This window comes from Myiozetetes cayanensis, unplaced genomic scaffold, assembly GCF_022539395.1.
Source record: "Myiozetetes cayanensis isolate MyiCay16 unplaced genomic scaffold, myiCay2020 scf20-37, whole genome shotgun sequence".
NCBI classification, from domain to species: Eukaryota; Metazoa; Chordata; class Aves; order Passeriformes; family Tyrannidae; genus Myiozetetes; species Myiozetetes cayanensis.
In genome coordinates this window covers 11,393,526-11,419,469 of record NW_026087412.1, presented here as the reverse complement: position 1 = coordinate 11,419,469, position 25,944 = coordinate 11,393,526, and the positions used below count along the sequence as shown (strand labels likewise).

Here is a 25,944-nt window from a genome sequence, read left to right as displayed (position 1 = left end):
GGTTTCACCAACCTCACCTTGTGGGCAGCTCTGGACGAGTGAGGCTGAGACTGGGAAGAAGGATTTATGTCTTTGGTTCTTACTGTTCAACTCTATTTTGACTGGCAATAAACTACTTTCATTCTCTCCGTCAAATCTGTTTTTCCCATGACAGTAATTGGTAAGAGATCTCCCTTCTTTTTCTCAACCTACAAGCTTTTCCATCTTATTTTCTCCCCTGTCCTGTCAAGGAGGAGGATGAAAGAGCAGCTGGCAGCCAGCAATCGTCAGCCCACCACCCTGCTCTCCCACTGTCTCTTGGGAGAGTCCAGCTGGACTCCATGCCCAGCCAGAGGACTAACAGTTTGTGTTGGGCCCTATGGTTTTGAACTCAAAGCATGTGCTTACAAGGCTGTTGGTACAGGTTAGAGGAGAAATTGCACCTCAGATTTCTTCCACACATCTAATGAAGTGTAACACACAACCAAACTCTGGGACTCCTTCCCTGAGGCTGCCGTTTGTAAACAGCTTCAAATGGAATTTAAACACATGCATAAAGGGTACAGGTATCACTGCCCAGGAACTGTTGTAGTCTGAATGCAATTGCTGGCCCAGAAAATGCTAAAACACAGGGAGGAGAAGTTAGGAGCACTGTCTAGAAGGGGGATAGCACATGAGGGAAACTGCTCAGAACCATCCTGCCCTTGCAGCCTGCCTTCTGCATCACATATTGGCCCCTGCTAGCAGCAGGCTACTGAGCTAGACAGACCTTTGATCCTGCAATTTTATAGCTGATCTTGCAGTCTGGTATTGAACAGGAAGGTTTCCTGTGGCTTTTTGTACATCCCTCCACTTGAAGCAACAGAGTTCAGTCATGAGTTTTGGGAGTTTTCTTATTTCTCATCCATAATAATGCAAGAGTCCCATTTGGGACCTTGAATTCAAAAATAATATCTTCATTAAAAAAAAAAAAGGCTTTCACTGTTGTACAGGTATGTGTGTGCCAGCTTTCACCAGCTCCCAACTTGTGCCTGCCTGTGATGCACTGCTCTGTGTCTGCAGGCAGCTGCACACTCATGCCCAAAGTGCTGCCACCATGAGAGTACCTGCTCCTCCACCACACACCTGCTCCAGCACAAGCTCCTGTGCTGCTGTCAGCAGGAACCCCATCTGGCTGCTTATTCCCAGCTCCAGGACCCTTCTTTTCTTCTCTTCTCAGCTTTAGAAATTATCATGGTTGGGACCACGATAATCATTCTGTCCAACAATTATTTAACTAAGCCAGTGTTAAATTGCCCCTTACAGGTGACTCTCATAACACATCCATGTTTCCCTGTTTGCCACAGACCTGAGGAATTAGCAACTTGCAAAGGAGCTGATCTGAAAGACCAGCTGATGGTCAGATGGAGCAAACAGTCTGTGTTTCAGGGGGAGTGGCAGCTTGAAGATCCTCTTCCCCAGCACACACCCCACTGGTGCTGAAGTACTGCTGCCAGAGCCCAAGCCCAGTCACTGTATGTCTGGTTGCAACTTGCTGCTCCAGGGTGTAGAAAAAAACTCCCCACCATTTTACCTTTCTGGTTTTCCCTCTTTCTTTGCCCACTGCTAAGAGAGGGCAGAATTTCCCCCACAATAGTAATGTCTAGCTTTTCACGTAAGAGAACAGCTGTATTTACTTGACTTACAAGTATCTTTACTGACAGATTTATCTTTTGCATCATAAAATGCCTATTTGGGCTTTAAAAAGTGCACTGACTGCTTCGTTGAAGCTTGCAGCAATAGAACCATTCTCATTTGAAAGACAAATTATTACCCCCAAAATTAAACATATTATTTTATACATCCCAGCCACCCTGATTCTTTGTGCCTAAGGGCCTCTGAGAATAAGGTATCATTTGGAGTACATGGCAGAGAAAACTTGGTTGTGTAGATACTTCTTTTCCAGAAGAGCCATATCCGCATCTCTGGCTGGGAATGCTGCTGGGTTTTTCCTATCTGATGGCTAAGTTGTATCTGTGTATATGGTAGTGTTATTTTTGGCAGCCAGTTGCATTAACTAGCCCCTCATGTTTCGGCTTTTGCCACAAGCCAGGCCCTGGGGGGACACGTGTGTCAGGGTGATGCACTGGGGGAAAGCATCCAGGTGGTGTCCTGGAGCAGAGAGGGCTGAGGGGCCAAGGGATTCAGGGAGAAGAGGGGAGGGTGGGACGAGGCTGGGCAGGCTGGGGCAAAGGCAAGGCTCAGCTTAAGCCAGAGAGCTGGGGAGGGGTATGGTCAATTCTGCACTTGAATCCTGCACCTGCTGTCACCACAGGGACAGCACCTCAGCACGGGGCAGCCCTGCCAGCACAGCCCACAGCCCTGGAAGGGGGGATGCCACACAGACACCCCCAGAAGTGGCAGATTTCCAGCACAAGTGATCCACAGACCGTGGATCCCTACAGCCACAGAAGGGAGGGAGTGGGGTTCAACACCCTCCGGCTCCAGGCCAGAGTTAGAGGAGAGATGTTGCCAGTGAACTGCTTCTGCCTAATGAACTGCTCCTTTTCTCTGCAGCAGCAGATAAGAGCAATTAAACACTAGATAGCAGATTAATGATTACTGCAACATCATGCTAGCTCATGGTGACAAATCTGTATAAATATTCACCACAGTGGTAGGCGAGGTGTTCAGGCAGTGATGTGCCCTCTGTGTGGCAAATCACTCAAAGACGATGCAAAGAGAAAGCGTCTGGTGCTTGTCAGATTCATTAATTATCACTGCAGATGAAACTGGAGGAAAGACCAGCTTACGTGCACTACGCTCCATTTGCCAAAGGTTGTTTTGGGCCCAGCTGCCACCCAGAAAACAAGGCAGGCTCTGGATGTGGAATTTCCGCCTTGGGAAGATGCTCGTTTTGTGGGGTGATGGTGTGGAATAGCAGCTTTCCTTAGAGCTGGCTTGAGTCTTAGTCTTTTTATTGGAAATTATGAGGAGAGTTATGTGATGACACATTATACCCATGACCTCCAGCTCTCACTTCCTCTTCTGTTCATCTCTTTCTTGGTATTCTTGGAGACAGCAAGCTGGACTAAGTGGATTTGGGGTCTGATCCCATCTAAGAATGCCCATTAATAAAGAATGGAATGAAAGAGATGAACTTTGTGTCACTGAAAGCAAAGTGCTGGCTATATTATCTTTCTGGATTTTGAAGGACTCTGATGTACAGCCCTAGTAGTGTTTGAGATACCCAAAGGGTAAGACATCACCTCTGCAGTAATTTGTATAAACAGAACTTGATCATGGGTTTTTGTATTGCCTACAGGCTCCTGGCAATGCAGAGAAAGTAAGATGATAGCTGGACTGAGAAAGATCTGTGTTCCTGCACTGAAATCTCTGTTTGATCAACAGATTTTACAAGGCAGCTGTTTTCTAAGGATTTTGTGCCTTAAAGAGTGTTTTGGTAGAGTCTACAAGAACCTCATGGGACACTACCACACTACCAGCATGGCTACGAAGTTAATCAATTTTTTTTTGTTGTTACAATACCCAAAAATAATTCAAGGGGTTTAGCTAAATTCATGTCTGAAAACTCTCCAAGAAATACAACAGTGTCCTGGTGTGCAAAAGGTGGTTGTTCAGCACCCTCTGCCACACCAGCTGCTGGAACAACTCACATAGTGGACAGGGTAGCTAAAAGCATGAAGGGTTATTTGGAAACGTAAGTGAAAACTTAAACAAATGCCTCATCAACAATCACATAAAACAGCTTGTCTGAACCAACATCACATCCACCTTACAGAACATTTCAGGTACCTGAACTCACATGTACATATCCATGTAACAGAGAATTTAATTAGATTTATTTCTTAACGTGTCAGCTCTATCCCACCTCAAAGGCATTTAAGTCTTTGCAAGATCTCTGATAGGATTTGGATCTGCCCTGTGATGAACAGCCCTGAAAACACACAGTCCTTGAACAGTAGCTGTAATAGTATCTGAAAAGATGATTGTGCCTCAGAATGAATCATTAAATGCTATAAAATTCATCTGTCATTGTAGCGTTTAAAGTCTGGTTTCCCCACCCTCTCCCCACCCTCCCATTTGCACTAATTAGTGTAGGATGAGCTGCTGCCTAAAAATTAGGAATTCTAAAATATTAATTGATCTTAGTCCCTGTAAGTGGCACACCTGGTGAGTCAGTAGCAAAGACCCATGCAAGCATGGCTCATTTATGGTGCCCTCCAAGCCAGGGAGCCCAGGGTGGGAGTGGCAGCCCTGCCAGGGCTGGGGTGCTGCTCAGCTGCCCCAGTTAAATCCAACCCCATCTCATCCTCTTCCCGCTCCCCAGACCTGCCACAGCTCGCTCTGTGCACACAAAGTCACTCCAGAGATGAGTTACCTGAGCAGTAATGGCCTCCTGGAGATAAGAGGTGTTTCAGTGTGAGGTAACTTTTCAAACCCTGCTTCTTAGGATGCAGAAGTTGCCAGGGATTATGAAGTTTTACTCTTAAAAGTGACATAATGTGGACTCACGCTTATTGCACCCCAGCGGCTCTCCCCTGAACGTGCTCAGCCGCTCCATAAAGATGTGAGCTCTTTTTTCACTCATCGGCTCTGAAAATTTACCTTGGATTCCTGCTTTATCATCCGTAATTTGTTTTAAAGGCTCCGCTGGGCGAGTCGTTACCGGGAGCCTTATCCAGGAGCGCAGAGCACACGGAGCCCCCTCCCCGCAGCCGCGGGGGCCGTGAGCGCCTCTCCCTCTGACAGCCAAAGCCCCCAAATGCCTGATGCCTTTCCTGCTGTGCACGCCTCAGCGGTGCTCCGTCTGTCACACCCCGGCACTTATTCGGGATTTGCAGTAATTATTTGTAATTAGGGACCTCTCTCCCAGCCCTGCGCTGCGTGAGCGGAGCAGCCCCAGCTCGCACGGGCAGCGGGAACCGAGCGCGTCTGCGGCTGAGCAGGGGAGAGGAGGATGCTGAGCACGCCGTGTTAACCCCGTTCAGTCCTCATTTCTAGCGGGGTAAATGGACCCCGAAGCCCTGTTGTTGAGAGAGCTGCAGGCTGAGGTAACAGCAGGTACGTTTTGCAGTGCGGAGCTGAGCACTTGCTGGCCGCCTCCCAAGGATTGGAGAGCAGGAGCACGCAGAAATGGGCATAGTGATAACGCCACGTGAAATCAGACTTGTTCTCGTGTTTGTGTGGTGTGTTTGGCACTTGGTTCAAGCTCTCTGCAGACCTGAGCCCAACAAAGCCAATGGAGCAAAGAATTTGGCTATTCTATTTCATTTAAATTCCTGTCAGGGCTTTTCACTTGCCTCCTCAACGTCCCCTGTCCCTTTGCTGGGACAGCTGCTTAGCTGGGCTGACAGGGCACAGGACTAAGAGGGCAGCCCCAATTAACTGTGCAGTGATCAGTTCTTCTGTCTTAAAATCCCACACGCTTCCAAATTAATTTAGAATAGATTCAATCATAGTCATTTACAAGGCCTGCTGCTGGGCGCTGCAAGGAGCAGTTTGCTGGTGGATTCTCATTCTTTGCAATGGCAAATTGCCCAAGTTCACCATACCATTTTCCACAGGAATAAAAAGCTGCAATCTAGACCTGCTGTGGCTAAACACTAAATATGTGTATCTGTTTACATTAAAGCACTCTTATGGTACTGAGGTGAGGTCAGGGGGCTAATGCCAGACAAGGTCATGGCAGAACTGCTTCATTTTCCTTTATCTACAGTTAGGGAGGAACAGACATAAACACTCAGAGAAATATGTCTTGTAGCACGACAACCTTCCCAAAAGTCCTTACTCATCCCTCCATTTCCTTGAGCTGTGACTGTCCACAAAACAAAGCCACACACAGCTCAGTGTGTCCTCTCTCCCTTTTCTCTTGTTACACCACTGTCTTCAGTAAATCTGAGGCTGAATGCCCATGTGTGTGCTTTGATTGCAAATGCCTTGTGCTCGGCCCTGTAAAGAGAAGTGCCCTCTTCAGCCAAGCTTTCTTCTTTATGGCCTGCTCAAGTATCACTTCTGCTCTGCCATATCCAGGTTGACAAGCTTGGATCTGGCCTGTGATATGAAACAATTCCAAAATAGAAACACCTACCTGGTGAAATAGTATGATCTCCTTGCCACAGCCCATATTGTTTAATTCCCCTGATGCCTTTTGCTCCTTCAGGGTCTTTCAGCATGTGATTTCTAGAGTAAAAAATCCCTTTTTTTTTTTCTGTGTTCTTTTTAGACCTAACTGATGGTAAAGCTCTAGTTCAGGATTTAGAACTTCTCTGGACATCAACCAGCAAGAAACAAGCGCATTGGAATTGCCTTTTCAGATTAATAATTATAATATAATTTCTATTATTTCATCTGCCCTGTAGCTACTGAAGTAAGGAAAAATTGTTCATCTTATATTAAGCAGAAAGATCATTAAGCAGTATTAGGTAAGGCAGGCCATACCACTCCCACAAGGAAATATTTCTCTCCTCCTGGTCCTGACTCCTTTCCTCACATTTGATGGGCTGCAGTTGGTGACTGGAAGCTGCTGGGGTGGTGCCCAGCAGTGCTGTGGGTCATCTCTGGCAGTTGCTGTGCACAGGGAATCATCATTGCCTTGGTGGACAGTGAAACTGGGATCAGGTTTAGGGCTTCTCTCTTACGAGATCTAATGGCTTCAAAGAATTTGCATCCACTTGGCTGAAAAAACAGCCAAGGGTGACTGGGTGAATGTAAATGAGGCGACTCCTCATCCTGTATTTCTTTATCTGAGGAGCAGTTTATAAATTCAAGGTAAGTATATCTTTCCACCAGCTTTGCACATTTCTGCTCTCTCAGGGTGAATAAATTTTTTTGATGGGTGAGTTAAAACATCATTATTTTTTTCATTATCATTGTCATCAGTATAAATGGCAGAGGTGTAGGGTTTTTGCCCAAGCTTTTAAATTTTCATGACAATTTTACTAAGCTGTTTTATACGTTATTAAACACACTTGTGATTTGTTTCAACCTATACCTTAATGTGATGTTTTAAGTGAGTGTTCCCAGAAGAGGGCAAAGGTATCCTGTACACTGGGGACTCAGCTCTTGGGCTTCTCTGCTGCTGGGTGCCAGGTCTGGGGCCCACAGACAGGGATGGCCAGGGGGCCAAGGGTGCTTATTTCTTTCACTGAGGTTTTTCTTTTGAGATTCTTTTGAAAATCCCAGCCTAAGGGATTAATGGTGTTGATCGTTCTTGAGAATCAGGACACTGGTTTTGCTAAAGACTCAAAAGCAATGGTTTTGTGAAAACAGGATCTGTGCAGGTTTCTGCTGGGAAAAGAAAACAAAAGGCTGCGGATCGAAGTCCTCGTTTACCCAAACACTGAAATAATTCCTTCTTGTGGCCATTTCTAGAAACTGAGGTCGATGCTTGTACTTATTTTTTGAACAAGACTTTTTAATGAGGTTTTACACTCAGCTGCTTTTTGTAAACCACTGAAAGAGAGCAGGGGCACACAGATTTCAGCTCAACTCACACTGTAACATTTGTAACTATTTTCATGGGTTTTACACTGTTCTCAGTACTGTATTGGCCAAATTTCTTGGTGAAATACTGATTTCTGTAATCTGCAGTGAGGTTTGGATGACCAAACCCTGAACCATACAGTTGCCTGTTGTCAGTTTTTGACAGCCACAGATCTGCCTCTCTACATTAATCCAACCGCACTTTTCAAAGGTTGGTTCGTGCTAAGTCTGTAACCAATATTTATGGGGCTTTGCTGGGATCTAATATTTTCTTGTTTCCAAAGGAAATTCTCTGACTAAAAATTTAGATTCCCACTTTCCAAAATTTGTCACCCATAATAAATTCAATCTTTTAACTATTGCCATGTAAAAAATGTCATCTTGCATGTACAAATTACTTCTCCATTCCCTTCTTCCCAACCCTCAGATTTCACATAAAGGACCAAATCCTGAGCAGTTTTCTCAACTCTTGCTGTAGTTAATGGGAGTGTTTCCTGTCAAAAAACTTTCTGAAGTGTTCAGGGACTACAGGATTAGATTTCAATTGCATTCTGAGGGAAGGATAATGCATCACACTAGAGGCAGATGCTGGCCTCCTAGTCTAACTGGATGTGTTTCCAGCCTAAATATAGAAGCTTCCCTTACTCACCCCAAGGATTGTTTAATTTCCACTGAATTCCTCTTCCTTTCCCCATGTATTTATGTACTAGGCACTCAACATGTGTGTTACTGTGTCTTTACAGAAGTGCCAGTTTTCTATCAGACTATTCCACTCCCCTTCACCTCAATAATTTCATGTTTTTCTGATAAGGGATTTCAGGCATAAAGGTTTTTTCCTCTCTTTTTATGCTGCACACTATGGTGTGTCCGCCAGGCCCTTCAGATCTCAGGCACACCATTAGAAAAACCTAACACTCCGTATCCCAAATGGGTCACTTCCCAAGTCTAGAGCTGAAATCCTTTTAGCTAATACTGTTCAGGTGACTTAGTACTAAATTATATTTTAGAAAGATATGGTCTGCCCTTTACTTTTTCATGGGGCTACCATTCAGTCAGTTTTAGAGCCGTAATTCTTTTTCAGGGTTGCCATGGAAACAAGTTAGTGTTCCACTGCTGCCTTGTGAAAACGAGAAGAGTGCTCATACATCATTTTACTGCTCCTGGGTCGTTATGCAGTGTTGCTGTTCTGGGCTTCTCCTCTCCCACGCACACGTTAGCAGGGGCAGAGCCTCATGCTGTTTTAGCTCCTCTCACCATAAGTCAATTAGTTCAACCAAAGTAATATTTAAGCTGTGGATGCTCCATTCGTTTCTTGCTCCTGGTGATGTTAGCACCAATCAATACCGGCTCCAGTTTTGGGATTCTTGGCCTTTGAAGAACAGCTTTGCTGAAACCTGGGCTTTATAGCCTGTAGTGAAAGGATTGTACTTCATATCACACTTACATCCACACGTGTGGTATTGGGTTAAAACCCGATTCCTGGCGGGTATAAATATCCTCAGCATAAACAACACGCCTTCCAGACAGGACAAGCACATCAGCCCCAGACAGATGATAAACCCCGGTGGCAAACAGCCTGTTGACCTGTTTGGCCATTACAACAGCAGCTTAGAGAGTGATCAAAGTTAGGAGTCTTGCCTTAACTGTTCAAAATCTGGCTATGCTTTGATAAGAAGTTTTACCAAACACAAAACATAACAAAGAAAACCCCTCAGGTGTCTCCACTGACTATCTTTGTGTGGACTAGACATATCTGTAGTCTATATATGCCTTTTAGAAAGACATCTCTAAATAAATAGGTTAAATATGTAATCCTGATAGTCCATTTATCTTCATATAATCTGACTAACACCACAGCATTTCAGTTCTTCCAGTGGTGTGGTTAACACCCATCACATAATATTTTTTTAACATTTTCTCAGGAAAAAAATTTATGCAGGGGAATATTTTGCAATTTGGATATTTTATTTCGTCTTAATATGCTGCTGACAATTTTTGTTGGGGAAGGCAGGGTCAAAAAAAGACTGTTGAAGTTTTAAGATTTCATACCTCAGACAGGTTTCTTGGAGCCTGTTGTTTCCTCAGAAAGCTTCCAAGAAAATACCTGATTAAAATCTTTTTTATGTGTTGCTGAAACTCTGTTACCATTTAAGTTGACAAAAAATTATTTCAGGTGCAGTTATGATGTTACTATTTTACTAGTGTTGGTTAAGACTGCAATTAAGGTAAGAATAGGGATTATTTATAGAGAAAGGTGGCACATTTAATGACCAGGCTTCAAAGCACTATTGAATGTAGACAACACACAGCCAAATAAGGCTCTTTCCTGTTCCTCTGAGGCAAAGCACCATCAATGAGATGTATTAAGATCTTATCCTATCATCTTACCATTAAATTGATGGCTTTCATTTCACTGATTAATGGTGATCAGATGTGAGGCACCCCTATTAAACACTGCTTTGGCAAAAGTGAAATCACTGCCTTTTCAAAAAGTGATTAACAAACGAAAAGCATGGTGTGGAAACGTGGCCCTGTGCTGTAGTGCAGCCACAAAGCTCCACTAAACATGGCTCAAACTATGACAGTGCATCTTGTTCTTTTCTATTTCATTTTGTAGGTCCCCTGGATCTTTATCTTGCACATTTTAACATGCGGAGAATTGAGGTCAAGGAAATTTTTCCCACAGAAAACATTTTTTCAATTTCAGCTGTTTTCCTTCCATGCCTAAAATCTATTAGGACTTTTTTCAGCAGCAGATGTGCTCTCAGATGTGCCCGAGCAACCTGCCTGCCTTCTTGCCATCAGGGCTGTATTCAGGAAAGAATGTTTTGCCAGGCAGGGGGAAGTGACACCTTTCTGCCAGCCAGATTGGGAGCAGTTTTGCTCCTTTAGATTCAGTCACCAACACCTCCAGCACTGCTCTCCCACTCAGGGCAGCGTGTGCTGCAGCATGCAGATGTGGTCACTCCCAGGCAATCTGCATCAGGAGCTCCGGGAGAAGGAACAGCACTCTCAGGTGGAGAAGTGGGCCTGCATGTCATGAATGTTTCTCCTTCTGTTCTGCATATCTTCCTCCACAGTTGGTGACTTGATCACCATGATTCCTCAGAGTACCAACTCCTCTCTCACTAGATCACCCACACTGGCAGACAGGACACCAGCACAGACAGGACACTGGCAGACAGGACACCAGCACAGACAGGACACTGGCAGACAGGACATTGGTGCTCACTGAACCACATCATCTCCCTTTCTTCATTCACTGATATCCAGCAGGATGCTGCCAAGGCCAGGACTGCTTCGAAGGCACAGTGACCTCAGCACACACAAGATGCTAACCCACTTGAAAACTGCCATCCTTTACAATCATCAAGTGCTAAATACACTCAGAATGCTTCTCTCTTATAGCAATAAGACCCAAACACTCCCCTGATACTATGGACATCGGAGCTGGAGTAAGATGAACAGGCTGATGGCTGCATCACATAGATGCTGTACTGTTAGACTTTGCTGAATGATTTACAGTTGTCCAAGCCAGTCTTGGACCCAAGAAGAGCAAGGCTACACTCAAAACAAGCAGGAAGCCAAAAACCTTGGAAAGGGGCACTGCCAGTCCATCCAAGCTGCGGAATGAAGTTTGCCTGCTTCTATGAGTAAACTTGACCCTTATAGAAAGTGACTACCTTCATTTTATGATTGTAATGTACTAATAGCAACTCTTGGTATAACCTGCAGGGCTGGAAATAATGAGGGAACTGAATACAATACTCCCAGGGCATGGGCTTAAAGTGATAACTATTCAAGCGTAGCCCTTGACTAATGCAGTTGCTCTTGCACATCAAATAATGTCAGAAATGCCACACTTCATAAAAAAGGGCTATAAAACTTCATTGTGATCCTTCAGCCCAGAAATCCACGCTCAAAAGGCTAAAAAGTTTTTAAAGTTTGCTGTATTACATATAGGGAGATGGACATAGGAATTAAAGATATTCCAGGTCACCTGCATTACATTAAAAATGTGTTCTCCCTGATCAGTGTTTTTACATTGCCGTGTCTACACACATTGCTTTTTTTTTATCTCTTCAGTTTTGTTTCTGCAGTATTACATTAGCCAGATAGGGCTACTGGAGGGCAGCCAATAGGGTGATACTTGGAGAACAGCATGGATGCCTCTTAAAGCATTTGAATCTTTCGCTCCAAGCAAGCATCTTGCAGCAGTGAATCTGATCCATCATGAGTTGAGCCATGTTGGCAGCCAGGATAGCAACAGCTGAAGAAAATGCAAGCACAAGCATTTTCTGCTCAGCTATGGACTAGGACATTGGAATGAGTTGATTCTTGCGAGGAAAGAAAGCTGCTTTTATTGTGCTTTCTGGGACAGTTCATATGATAATGATGGTTGTAATATAAATAATCATTAAAAGGACAAAAATCCATCTCAAGAATGGGCACAAGTAGCACTTGTGTTCACCTGGTGTTAGAGCATGCAGCACAAAGTCCACTGTCACTTGCTATAGACTAGCCAAAACCAAAAGCAGCTGCTGACTGTGCCTGCAGAGTGAGGCAGGTGCTTCTGAGGGCACGTTGACCAGTCAGGGAGTTTAACAAGAAAATGCAGCCTCTCTTCCAGATAAATGGTCTTGAATTCACTCAAACTGCAAGACGATGATTTTTATCGTTTGTAAAAATCTCTTCTGGTCTCTTTCCATTTTTTTTCTCAGAGCTGGTAATTGGTATTACAAATCCATTTGTGACTGGTAAATGAATTTCCCTGTTTACCAGAACTCAAAGGTGCCTACCAGTCTGAAATAAAGTGTATTTTTATTTTATTAAGTAAGCTCAGACAAGCTGTTGTTTGCAAGTTTGCTGCCACTGTGCAAGCAGCACTTCCCTAAATGATGGTAGAGCACATTGAGAGCTAACCTGGCAGGCAGGCACCCTGCAGTCCTTGCTCTGCACAAAGCTCCTCTCCTGCCCATACAGCACCAGCCAAATGGGACCTCGGCCCAGGTGAACTCTTCAGCAGCAAATCAAACTCATTCCTTGATACTGTATCTACTTCCTCTCATGTTTTTTCAGAACTACAATAGCGTTTCCCAGAGTGCCACGAATTTCCAGCAGTTGCATCAGAAATATCCAGTTTTCTCTACAGATGGAATAGGCAAGCTCTTATTCTACCTTAATGTCTGACTTCTGTTGACTTGTTAATGCCTTTTGTCCTGATCATACAATGCATCCTATTCAACAACACCCCAAGTAGTTAGGTCCAAAATGCTATTTATTTACAATGACCCTCTGAGGATGTTTTGCAGTAACTTAAAGCAAACAAACAAACGTGTTTGTTTGCTCCTCTCTGCAACTTGTTGTTTACTGCAAACAGTCCTTAACCTCTTCTTCCCTCCCCAAAAGGTAACCACAGTTCGCTGCAGTTCTGGCTCCTGCTACCATCGGTAAACACTGTGTCTTACTAAATTATTGCTACCGAAAGGCATTTCCCAGACTTGTTCATGCTCCGTAGGATTAAGTCAGAGGATTCTCCTGCTTGTTTCTGAAGAGAGTCTTCCGATTCCTCTTTATTTCTCTGTTTGCTGCCATAACAGGATGCTGAAGTTGCAAGGACTGTGTCTCATTTATCACTTACCTGATCAGATGAGGGTTCTTGCAGCCATTCACAGGAGCAGGTGACTGGAAGGACCCCACCCACCACCCCCTCAGTGCCCACTGCCATCCAATGCCCAGGGCAGAGCTGGTCCTGCTGTCAGGAGCCCCAGCTCTGCCCTTTGGCAGCTTTTGCCAGCCCCAGATGGTCCCAAGGAGTGTGCTGGTGCTGCAGGACATGCAGAGGACATGTTTCAGTGTGCATGTTTTGTTGTTTTATGAGGTATTTGTTGCAAAATAAGCATTTCACAAGAGTGATTCCAAAAGGAAAAAAAAAAAAAAGTCCATTTTAGCATCCAAACATATTCCATTCCCAACCTGGATGTTTACCAGTGCTGTCAGACCTTCCACCCTTCCCTCCCCTGCATCCCACTCTGGGTGTGAAATTTCAGCAAACATTACACAGCACTTTGCAGGGCATTTTCAGTTTGGTTATCCTTTGAAAACATAACAGGTTCTTCAGCTTTCTCCACACATCCTCATCCAGCCCCTGGAGATGGGCAAGGCTCTGCCCAGGAGGTTGGGGCAGCTACAAGGAACTGTAGGGATCCAGTGGATGTCAGGAGTCCAAATCTTGTTTTCACCTCTCACTCCTCTACAATTTTTTCCTGGAAAATATTCAATACTGAGGCAATGGTTTGCTCTCTTATTTATTACCCTTGGCTCTCCTCTGTTACATAAACCATCTAATTTTCAAAGTCATCTTCCAACATAGAGAGACATAGACAAGCTGGGCATGAAAGTATTCTGGGCAACATTTCAAAGCAGTGGCAAGGCTTCTCCATGGCAAAAAAAGTAAAGGCAGCCTCTCTTGTTCTTCCATCCAGTGCCCATTGTTTGTTTTGCTATACAATGCAAAAGACAGTTTGTTTTACCACTAATAACATCAGAAGTGAATTAAGAAAAAAGCAAGTGGTATCTTTCAAGGACTGTTCTTCTCAGAATCCTTTACCAACATGGGCAGTAGAGTGACTCAAATTCATGCTTTTCCAGCTTTTCCTGGAGTTTACCTTAGACCACTGCTACAGAGACAGGGTTCTTTATATATATAGAGCTCCACATATATAAAGAGAGAGAGAGAGTGATATAAACTTTGTAAAGTTTTCTGAGTGAAATAAACCCAAATACTCCTTAAAAGCCAAAAGAGAAATCTCATTTCAAACTTTCCTTCAGGACAATGGGTTAAAACAATCCACATGGTCACATCCTGTGTATTAATACACTTGTTCATCTGAAGAGCTGCTAAGCTGCAAATAAGGGGCTAAAGCTCTTCAAACAGCTACCTTTCAAACACTGTTTCTTATTACTGCTGCTTTCTTTTATTGTTGGTGATGTCGTGCCATGTAGGAGGTGTCATCACAGAGAAGGTCCCACTGGGAACAATTCCTTTGCAGGCACAGACAATTCTCTCACTGGGGTGACTCAGGTGTTGCATTTCCAAGCTCGAGGAAAACTGACACCAAGAGTGTGGAGTCAGCACGGTGGAGAAAAGAGAATGACAGAAAACTAAGCCTTTAATCTCAAAGGACCATGTTATGCAATATAAACTCCTAAAGACCCAGTATGGGAAAAAGTGTTAGGAAAATGACTGACTAGAAGGCTGCAGCCAAAAGAGCTTTCAAAGCACCCAGCCTGGGCCAGAGACTGGAAAAATAATATCTGTATGCCCTAGGAAATGAAGTAGAAAACATATTTATTTGCCATGTGGTTCTTTCTTCCACCGGCTTTTCTTTTATACCATCAAATATGTATGGCTTTGTAAAAAATTAGTGTGTGTCTGTACAGGCATTTACCAAAAAAAAGTCTCATTTTAAGTTAAAAAAATCATTCCAGACTATTACTGGACTGAGTGCAGTCATTAAGCATTATACACTGATAGCTTATTGTTCACTTATGTGATAATTTTACTTCCAATTATATCTGGGTAATGAATAAAGACAGTTTAGACTTTAACCTATTTTCAGAAACCAGAGTTCTATCAACATGCAGTTATTTATGCTAATGAAAATAATGATCTTTTTATAGTGCTTGTCACTGAAATGGAATGATGTCCTGCCAACTGTGCATGTTTGCCAGTGGCTACAAATTAATCAGCTAAACTGGAGTGGTAATTGGAGTAGAGACAAGTCAAGGGGCAGCCAGGCCAGCTCTGGCAGAAAAGCTTTTGAAGATGAATACCCTGTTCAGCCCACAAAACAAAAGAACTTGTTTATATAATGCTGTTGTTTAATTAAATCTAAGCAGCTGTTTCATTAAGAGGTCTCTGAAGATAAATGTGAAGGTGATGGGCAGGGGAATCAAATTGTGATGATGATTGTGTTATACAGGATTACGCTGCACATTCACCTCACACCTGCCTAATGAAATTATTTCATAGAGCTCCTGATTATTAACTGCAGACAGACACCTGAGTGTAACCCCTGGCACTGAGCACACCCAGGGACCACATTTGGAGGGCTTGGCTGCAGAGCTCAGAGTTTAACTGAGCTCATACAAAGCTCTAACTCGTTGGTCCACAAGTGACTGCCCATGACAGATGTCCCTGAGTACACCCAGTGACCACACAAGTGACATCCTCAGTATCCTCCCTTGGTTTGCTCTGGTTCCCTGTTGTAAACTGCAGGGATAAAACATGGGAAGTTCTTGTGCCTTGCTTTGCTCAAATAACCTTCTCTTTTTTTTTTTTTCAGCCCTTTCTTTTTTTCACCTTTTTAATTTCTTGCCAGTTTCTCTGCTGCAGTTGTTTATTTTACCTTGTAGGCACAACTAGCACCTGCCCTGAGCAAGACCTGTAACTGTGCTGGACATTTCTCTCCCATCAGGGGTGGATTTCCCCTGACAACTGCAGCACTGTGGCTGGGGAGAAGCTTTCAGTGAATCCTGATTGTCCCATAACATGCTGCAGGAGAGGGGTAGGTGAAACCTCTGGAAGTACCTGCTCCACAGGCAAAAAAACCATTCTGTTCTCCTTCAAGCTGACCCAGTCTGGAAAATTCTGCCTGTTCCCTGCTCTTCTTCCCACCCTGAGCTTGTGCCAAGAGCTAAAGCAATTACATGGGAAGCGTTCCTTAGCTGCGGGCTCAGAAGCTGTGGTTGGTTGGGTAGGAATGAGCAGCCATGGATAGGAGCCTGGAAATGTCATGGGAATAGTAGGAAATTGATAATTATTCATGCATATGACATTTAAAGATACATTTTTAACCTCCACAGTTGCAAAGGAAAAACTTGGAAAACATGACACTAATCTACTGTAAGGGCTCAGAAACCGTAAGGCAGGGAAAAAATACACCGGGTTTTCACTTTTCTAAAGCATCCTGTGATTTTCTGTGTTGACTTTGTCTTAACACAAAATTCAGAATTTTGCCAACAAAGGAGTTTGGGATCTGGATGCTGAAGGCTTCCCTTGTTTTTTGGTCCAGGTTGCTGCCGCTCAGACCTTGTCAGTGGCTGCAGACTCCCTGCCTTGAGAGACATGGGAGGCAAGGAGCTTCCCTGACACACTGGTCCTTATGGGTTCTGAGACAGAGGTCTTGCACACATTTAACAAATATTTGGAAAGCAGTTTTCATAGTCCCATTGGTAAAAAGAGCAAATTTTGTTGAAGGGTCTAGTCTTCTAATTATTAAGCATTTTTGATAATAACAACAACAACAACAACCTGGCACTGCAACCAGTTTTCCCAAGGATTTAAATTTCATCCAGAAAATGTATTTTTAACAGTCAAAGACCATTATGGGAGTATTTCTTTTGGATGTTGTTCTTTTATTCTGTTCCGACTCAAAGCATATTCCTCAATGATAGATGTGGAAGCATTTTGCTTGAAGATGAAAAATAATTTTCCAAATTTTAATTCTCCAATGAAATGTATTACAAGCAGTTTACCTACTGTGAATCATGCAGCCATTTCCCTCTGACAACATGCTTACTTGAGAAAGTTATCCTACCCAGATTCAATGGGATCTTTGTCATTCATTCTATTTAGGAAGTTTCTATAGCCCTGCTAAGAGCAGCCACTGCTGTGTTTTGTTAAAGGCAGAGGCCACATTGCATCCCAGAAGACACTGCAGGTATTCCCTTGGGAATATCTTCCTTTTTTTTAATAGGTCAACAATTTTGATCTGTGCTAAATGGGAACACGAGTGGAAAAAGGAGCACTATTTAAAGCATGTTTAACATGCTATTGACAAGCCACTTTTCATCAGAGATCACCAGGTGTCTTTGTGCTGTTAGAACGCAAATCCTGCTCCTCTTGCCATATAATACCACTTCTAGTCTTAGAGGGTGTTTTGTGAACGTTAAGCTCAGCTGCCTTTCCTCAGTGCCTCGGGATGGAGCACAGCAGGGATCCTGCACTGGCAGGGGCAGGTGTGATCCTGCTGTCCTTTGTGGCCATGAAGGTGAACTTCTGAAGGATCTGGCCCTATTTGAGTAACGCACTGTACCGTATCCTATTAAACTGGCACCCCTGACTGCTCCTGTGAGCTTGGCGCTGTGGAATTTTCAATAAAATGTAATTATTTTATAAGGTGTGTAAAGAGCTTATCCAAGGCACATGCTCATTAAGCTCTTTCAGTTGTCATTAACATCAACCCCTAAAGGACAACAATGGCAATAATGCGATATGGGGCTGAAAACAGTGGCATTTCATAAGAGAGCACAGTGGAGTGATTTAAAAACACCGATCCTCTCTCTCAGCCTTCTGCTAGAGCCAGGAGAACATGGATGCTTGGAATTAATTAATGATTCTTATAGTACACTTGGACTAATATGGAAGCTTGGTATTTAACTGGAATGAATCTAGCATTCCAGATAGATTTTATGGTGATACACCATAGAATGAGTAGCAATTACAGATCAGTATTAAGAAGAAAGGTTAAAGATGTTCTGTTTCAAACAGCAGAATGAGCCACCATTATGCAAAGGGCCTTTGGTGGCCCTTCAGCTGCAGAAAGGCTAGGGAGCAGCTCTGCATGTGCAAGGCATATGGAAAGGCTTAACCCAGTGGATTCAGCAGGGAGCTGGAAGGTTGACTACACATGGACTGATGTGTTCCCATTTGTTCTTCACCACAGGTCAGATTTAACAGCCTGTTCTGGATTTGCACTGCAGTAACTGGGACCAGATTCAGTTCTTTAGGCTTCTGCATCGTGGTGGTCCCCAAATCATCATGGCTCAGTGTTGTCACAGCTGTCCCCTGTGACCATTCAGAGACCAGAATGAGGTCCTGAACCTTTTCTTCTTCCAGGTTGGATCTGCAGCCTTTCAGCTTGCTCTCTTTAGTCATTCCAGCAAGGCATCATGGGTTTAATGTCCTCCTGACCAAACTGTTTGCTCCCACTTGAACTACTGCATTGAGAAAAAAACAGGTTCATTCTCCCCTGATCCAGAATTTGTAAATAGTAGAACTCTCTGAAGGCTTCCCAATTAATTGTGTACTTCAGAGGGAAAACAAAACTCCTGCACACTTCATTTCCTTCCAGTCCTACAACTGGAGCAGCCCATCACAGTGTCCATAGCCTGAGCACCACTGCTCTCCCTCTGCCTGAGCAGCTGCACCAGGCACACCTGGCAGTCCCAAACCTGACTGCCTCCTCTTCTCAGGGGGCTGGAAAGGCACTTTGATTCTTGCATTCACAACCTGGGCTTCCTCACTTGCCAAATACATCTGACAGACCCACCAGGTACCCAAATCCCCACCTCGCCTGGCTGCTCAAAGGACAGTCCCTGAACAAGCAGGTTCAGTCAGCTCAGGAAGACCTACAGAAAACTGTGTCCCTGCAAAGGAGAAATGTTCTTTCTGCTTGAGGATTGATCTCCAGGCAGCTCAGCACTCACCTGGCCTCTCTCTCTGCCCCTCACCCTCTCCCATCAGGATCAGCAGCACAGCTCCTCCTGGGCATCGCAGGGAGGTGGCTGCCAGTGAGCACGCAGCCTGAAGTATGGGCGTGGGCTGATAACAAAGGTGGGAAGAACACATGCTTTCCTCAGCTCTGGCGGTGCTGAGGAGCCCCTTTCCCACGATTGATGGGTTTCTCACACCAGGGCCCGCCCAGCCCAGATGGAGAAGCAGCGCTATTTCCCCCACTGCCTCCTCTCCCTCCCCAGCCCCAAACTCCCCGCCCAGCAGAGGCTGAGCACAAAAGCCACTCATCAAGTTAAAAGCCAGCCTGCAGTGCCGGAGGAGGGGCTGGCAAGAATCACCTACGATTGAATTCAGCAATGGGAAGGGACAAGTGATGAGGGTTAGGAGTTGAACCGATGGGTCTCTATCCATTTGGCTGCTCCAAGGTTGGCCTCTTTTTTTGTTTTCTCTGGTGTATCTTTAATATCCTCCTTCCTCCCTGATACAAATCAGTGATTCCTGCTTGGGTACTCGGCTCCTGTAAGATTTTCGAGCAGAGCTGAAGGCTACAAGATTACTGAACAACGAGCAGAACCTGCTTTATTGCCAAGCATTTAATATCCTGTTTCCAGCAGTGGAGGCCTAGAGGAAAAGTATGGCATGAGACCTCTCCCAGCATATCCACTGTGCCTCTGGCATAAAGGTGAGGAGAGGACATAGGTTCAGAGCCATCAAATAAGAAGACATCCTTCTCATATTAATCCTTTTCTCAAATAAATCTGCACCTGAAAAGCCTTTCACAGTCAAACAAGGCCAAAAATGTTTTCATTTATGTCCATCACTCCCAATCTGACCTCTTGCACATTTGTTGCATATGTGCAGTATTGGATAGTAAGTGCAATGGGACAACGAATTAGTGGGCTCAGAGTTGTCCACAAAATACCTGAAGATATGGACCACTTTAAAAATAAATTATAAATATATTGTGTGAAACAAAGGAGGTTTTCTTTTCTAATTTGTTTTTCAACTTTTTGCTTATATTTTTTTATTAAGCTCTTTGCTCTAAGCCTGAATGTTTTCTTATTGAAATTACTCCTTGTCATTTGTAAAATATTCTGTCTAACAAGGAAGATCTTTTGCCCGTGACCTTCAAAATAGAGGTCATGTTGTTCAAAAATTATTTTAACTGTGTTACTTCTAGGCTGTGTTCAGGTTTGTAATACTGAAGAGCTGTGTTGAGTGCATATTCACCACAGCACAGCAGTAGCTTCATATTGCATATCAGCATTAGTACAAAATCCATCGTGAGTGTTTTAGGACAGGGGTTTGTGAGGGTCTGAGTGAAAAAACTGTCTGTGATAGTGAGTGTGCAGACTGAAGAATAAATATTTAAAGGTGACTGTGGAGGAGGTTTTGTAACATCATGAATTAGCAGCAGCTTGTGGTCCCTATAGCTCATTTCCTGATGTGATGCCTCTCAGGATGCTCCTGCTCTGCTGCTTCCTGGTGCCAAACCAGCACCGATCTGGGGGTCTCCTCCTCACAGTGCCTGGGGCAGCTGCAGCCCCAGCCCCAGCTGGGGGCTCCCCATCCAGGCTGGCACTGTCCCCTCACTGCCTGCACATGGCTCTGGGACACTCACTTCTCACAAGTCCACAGCCTTGTGGTTGTCATAACCATTCCCCAACTCATTTCCCCGTGTGCAGCGATCGGATATGGCTCTGGTTCAACAAGGTATTTAACCATCTGCTGAACTAATCAGTTCCTTCAGCTGGAATTTGCAGACTGTGATGCAGAGAAAACAGCATCCATTGCACCCCACAACAAATAACGTCAAACCTTCCCAAGTGAGAACTTGCCAAGCTCAAGGTGAATTTTGTGTCACCTCTGGGGCAGCCACCTGGTCAGCAGCAAAGCCCCCTGTAACACAGCTCTCAGCAGCACTGACACCACACTGTTTGGTGCTGCAGGCTGTGGGTTTAGCTCTGGAAAGCTGCAGTTCATAGTTTCAGCTGAGGTGACTGTCACCACATCTCAGCCACAGCCCCCTGGGTCACTGCTTCTCTGCAGACTCCTCTGCACCCAACTGCTGCTCAGCTGCAGGAGATTTTTACAGCTGGAAAAAAAAAGAAAAAGGCTTATTTTGAATAGCATCTCAATTGATATTCAAAACAAAGATATGGATGTAGTCTGTTGTAGCTAAAGATTTTTGTTATTAAAAATATTTCCAGCTTACCGTTTTCCGTTCTCAGGGTGTTCATTTATGGACAGGCCATTATGTACTATATTCAGGTGTAAAAGTGAATTTGAAAAAAATTACATTTTAAAGTAAAATGTGGTGAAATTTATTACCTAGAGAAACATTTATGTAGCTATAGATCGGCAGGCAAAGGAGATTGTAACATCTCAGGGCACACTTGTGCGTGTGAAAAGGTGTGCATGACTCTAAAGAGACAGTGCTGAATAATATGAATATAGGTACACATGGAAATCCAAGGAATAAAGACATCCTGGTTGAAACCAATGCATATATTTTTTGCTTGTTCTTACATTGTATTTGGAAAAGATCATTTAAAAAAAAAAAAGACAACTCAAGAGACAGAGATGCACATGTAGATGCATGTCTGCATGGAGGACTGGTGGCAAATTGACTTTACCTCTAAGGAAAAACTGCTCACCTATTTAATGTTGAGTGGTTTTCGTTGCCCTTTGTTGAAGGCATCTTTTTCTGGTTATAAAACTGTTTCAGCCATCTCAGTCACTAGCAAATGTCTATAAAATGGGGACGGTGTTTCTCCTGTTAACACTTTGAAACCTGTACAGGCAGCTGCCACCGAGGGAGATGTTCTGTGAGAGCTGGATTCAGACCTTGGGTATGTTCATAGATCCTAAACGCTCCTGAAATCAGACCTTAATCAGTCTTAACATTAGGATTCTTTAGACACAGAGGCTGAATGCAGTAGAAACCCATGGAAGAGCTGGAGAAAACTGTTACAGACACTCTCTGGTGAACAAATTCCTGAGCTGTGCACCAGATGAGCAACCCTGATCCATCTCTGTGTGCGATGGTTAAAGCACTGCATGGGTTAAACTGATGAGTCCTGAACGCTGCACCATGAAAATAACAGTGTGTCTGAACAGCTCCAGTGAACTGAGTTAAACTCTGGACAAATTCTCCCAACAAACTCACAAGCAATGCATCACATTGGAGCTCTGGGCACACTGGTGAACTTTTGGGGGTGCCTGCTTCTATCTCTGGGTATGTATCCATTTCCTCACCTGGAAGAGCCCTAAATGGAATGAGCACCTGCTGGAAATGGAGCATCTGTCTTAGACCTTCACTTTCTGTTAGCTGCATAGGAAAAAGTGGTCTCGATTAGTTCATTTTAGCAAAGAAAACCAATTAAAAAAAAAAATCACTTTCCTTGGGGTTAAATGTTCCTGGGCAAATATCACATTGAACTCCATGCCATGACTGATGTCCCAGTAAACTGTTCCATTACAGATAATAAATAATAACATAATAATAATATTAATAAAGAAACATATAAGCCCACATTGACTGCAGAAATATTCGTATTTTGCCATACTTACATGGAGCTTAGTCCAACTTGCCGTGGCAGAGAAACAATCCTTAGGGAGCTTTAGGGACTGTTGGGTACTAGAAGGTCAGGTCTCTTTTAGGTCTGGACGTCCTAATTCAATTCCAGCTAATGCCTGATGTATGAATAATTCATTAGTATTTCTCAGTTTGGAGCTAAACTTCTCAGAGAATTTAGTAAGTGTGAATGTTGCTGCAGTAAACATATGCCGATTATTTTTTTAGAAGCTAGAAAATGAGGTTACTCCCAAAAAAGTGGGTAAAATAATTAAAATGTAAATTGAAATAAATTATTCACACTACTAAATTTAAATAAATGACTCAAACACCTAAACTCAATTAAGGCATGTTGTTAGTTAGAATACTCAGTATTGTATAGCAGATGTACAAAGCCAAGAACTGGCACCAAAAAAGAGTTCAGTGTGCATGAATGTTTTATAGGTAACAGAGTGTATACCCTAAGGGCCTTGAATATTACATTAAATTATACATTTCTAATAAAGCAAATATAAATGAATATGGAACAAATGTCGACTTTCAGCTTTAAACCCCAAATACTTCTTTCAAGAGCAAGCTTCACCATTGCATAACAGTTGCAATATTATCTTGTTTAATGGCTTAAACACTGTTGTCAGCTAAATAACTGTGTGTGTATGCACGACAAGGCATAAGTGCCATTGGCAACTGTTGTGTAGTGTTATGGAAACCATTCTAAAATAAGACCACATTTACTGTCACTTAAAAATCTTTTAAAATTTTAATAGAAATAACATATTCAGCAGAAGAGACTTATTAATTTGCTGTAACTCTCTTTTTTTCTGTTTGGTTTGTTGTTTTGGGGTTTTTTATGGCTCACTTGCAATCACAAAAGCAAGCTACTGTCAGAGCCTAGCTATAGGGAGGGAATATTCCTAGCTCTACAAGCTCCTTGTGTCAGGAAAAGGACTGAGGGGGAGGAATCTGGCAAGCAATCAATATATTTTCTTTGCCATGGTTTTATAAAATACAGTATCACATGTTGAAAGTTCATGCATTTAAGCCTACAGCCTAAGATATAATATTTAGCCTACAGCCTTAGCTCCAAAATAGAAAGAATCCTTTGTTCCTTTTTTTGGCTGAAGAGGGGAAAGAGCAGCTCTGCAGGAGCTTTGTTAATGCATCTGACATACCACGCTATCAGTCATATTTTGGATGCTCAGCCTGACTTCAGACTTTATGTGGGATGGACCATTCCAGCTGTGCAAAGTGAGCAGGCGAAGATCCCTCTGTTGGTTCCCTGCTCCAGCTCCAGCATCCCACACTCCCACAGAGGGGAGTGCAGACCTGGGCCACGCTGTGACTCGGGGGCAGCTTTAAGGACACTGTCATGAAACCTGTGTTCATACCAAGCAGTTCCTCACAAGGGCACTTTGCCTTTGCTGGCAGTTCTGCATGTTTATGTTGCTGTTCACCTGCTGAAAATACACATGTAAATCCAAGCACTTCCAGAAATAGAGATGATGCACTGGGAAAGAACCGCTGAAAGATTTTTTTTTTCTCTAATCGGGTTTGCAGTTAAGACGTCAGCTAGTTTTGTCCTCTGCAAAGCAACAGAACAGATACTGAAGTGGGCCCTAATTGGATCTGTTAACCACCTAACAAAGCCACTGCACACTAACCAGCCTCAATTACAGCAGCTCTGAATAAAGTGCAAGCGAGGAAAACAGTGTGCAGACATTTCAGTCAAGGGCCCCACAGTGAACAGGGGTATTCTTTTGAGAGCATTACACTGAGCCTTGAAGAGAGGGAGCAGAGGGGAACATCAGTTCATTCTCTCCCTTGAAACAGTGAGAGCCTGAACCTGCTCCACACAGACACAAATGCTTAAAGCAGCCTATGCTCTTGGCCTGCAGCTGAGTGAATAGGAGTGATGCAAAGAAACTTGCAAAATGCAGCCTTCCAAAAAGCCAAGCTCTGATCCTTTACCTCCAGCATTAGCACAGGCTGGAAGTCAGCACAGAGCAAAGTCAACTGGGGGGAGCTTCCCCTTGATGCCAGGCAACTTTGGGGTAGAACCCATGGAATCTGAATAATTCCTTCAAAAGTCCTACAGACCCCATCAGATGGGTGATAAGAGGAGAGGTAATGTTCTTTGCCTTGGCAGAGGACACTTCACAGCTGCCTGTCCTCATTTCAGGGACTGCCAGGGAATCCTGCCATGGGGAAAGGAGGAGGGAGGGGGATTTTGTGCCTGGACCCAGCTGGAGTGAGTTACCATATCCCACAGGGAGCTATAAAACTCCTCTGGTGATGCTGGCATTCCTCCTGGTTTAACTCTGCAGCCAGGTCCTTCCCGTAGGAAAGATGAGGAACCTTTACCGGGAAGGAATACTTCAGTGTCAGGAGTGAATGAATCAGTTTTATGTGTAATTTTTGCTTATCTTTGATGTGGTCTTGAAGAAAGACCTGCACCAAGTACCATTCTTGGCTTCATTATTGACATACAAGTGGTAATAATTCAACTAATGTTGCTATACACAAGCAAAATGAAGTTTGAACCAGTACAGAATACAGGCACAGTGGTGCCTTAAGAAAGGTGGCTTTATGAAGCCAAAAAGCATTACGAGCAAGATCAACTAGAAGAAGGAAATAAGGCAGAAAATATGGGAGCTTTGTAAGAACTTCTTAAGAGTATCTTATTTAACAGGAGAAAGAAGGCTGTATCTGTGTAGAAACACAACAGACTAAGCTCAGCATAATAAATCAAAAACCTCTGCAGTAAGAAGTGAATGCAGATATAAAAGTAAGTCTTACCAATAAGGGCAAAAAAGACAAGTGTGATAGTAAAAGAGGATAGATAATTGACAAGAAAAACAAAAATGTCCAGTTGAGAACATTAATAAGGGAACGGTTTTTGCAAAACATTTCTGGAGTGGGGAAAAAAAAACCAACTTAAAACAGACCAATAGGTCTGTTCCCAAACAGAAACAACAGATACTTCTTTTTTATTTAGTAACAATGCAAGAAAATTCAATAAAGATGTCTGTTCTGTAGCTGGGAGAAAGGGTGATGTGTTTGTTAGATGATGATGGTAATATACTTTCTATTGCTACTGTAACTAAAGAGGATATTAATCAACAGCTACTGTAGTCAGACATACTTAAATCAGAAGTTCTGGGTAATTTGCATTGAGGAATTTTAAGGCAGCTGGCTGAGAAGCTTTTTTGGCAGCTAATGTTCATTTCTCAGTAACCTGTGGACATGGGAGAATTCCAGAAAACTTAAAGAATGCTGGTTGCCTGTTAGTTCATTAAAAAGTATGGGCAAGATGGCTGAGATAACAGAGGTTGTCAGGCTGACTTCAGTACAGGACAACAAAGGAAAACCTCATATTTAATTC

General features: G+C 43.5%; 1 long non-coding RNA gene across 3 annotated transcripts in view; it reads left to right on the top strand.

The window, feature by feature from the left end:
• The window catches only part of LOC126641065 (uncharacterized), a 47,584-nt gene extending 24,935 nt beyond the window's left edge, over window positions 1–22,649 (top strand). For all 3 annotated transcript variants that reach the window (XR_007629197.1, XR_007629198.1, XR_007629196.1), the window contains 2 exons: window positions 15,883–16,034; window positions 18,195–22,649. This is a non-coding gene — a long non-coding RNA (uncharacterized LOC126641065). The remainder of the gene's footprint in view (window positions 1–15,882; window positions 16,035–18,194) is intronic.
• The last annotated feature ends 3,295 nt before the right edge of the window (window positions 22,650–25,944 follow it).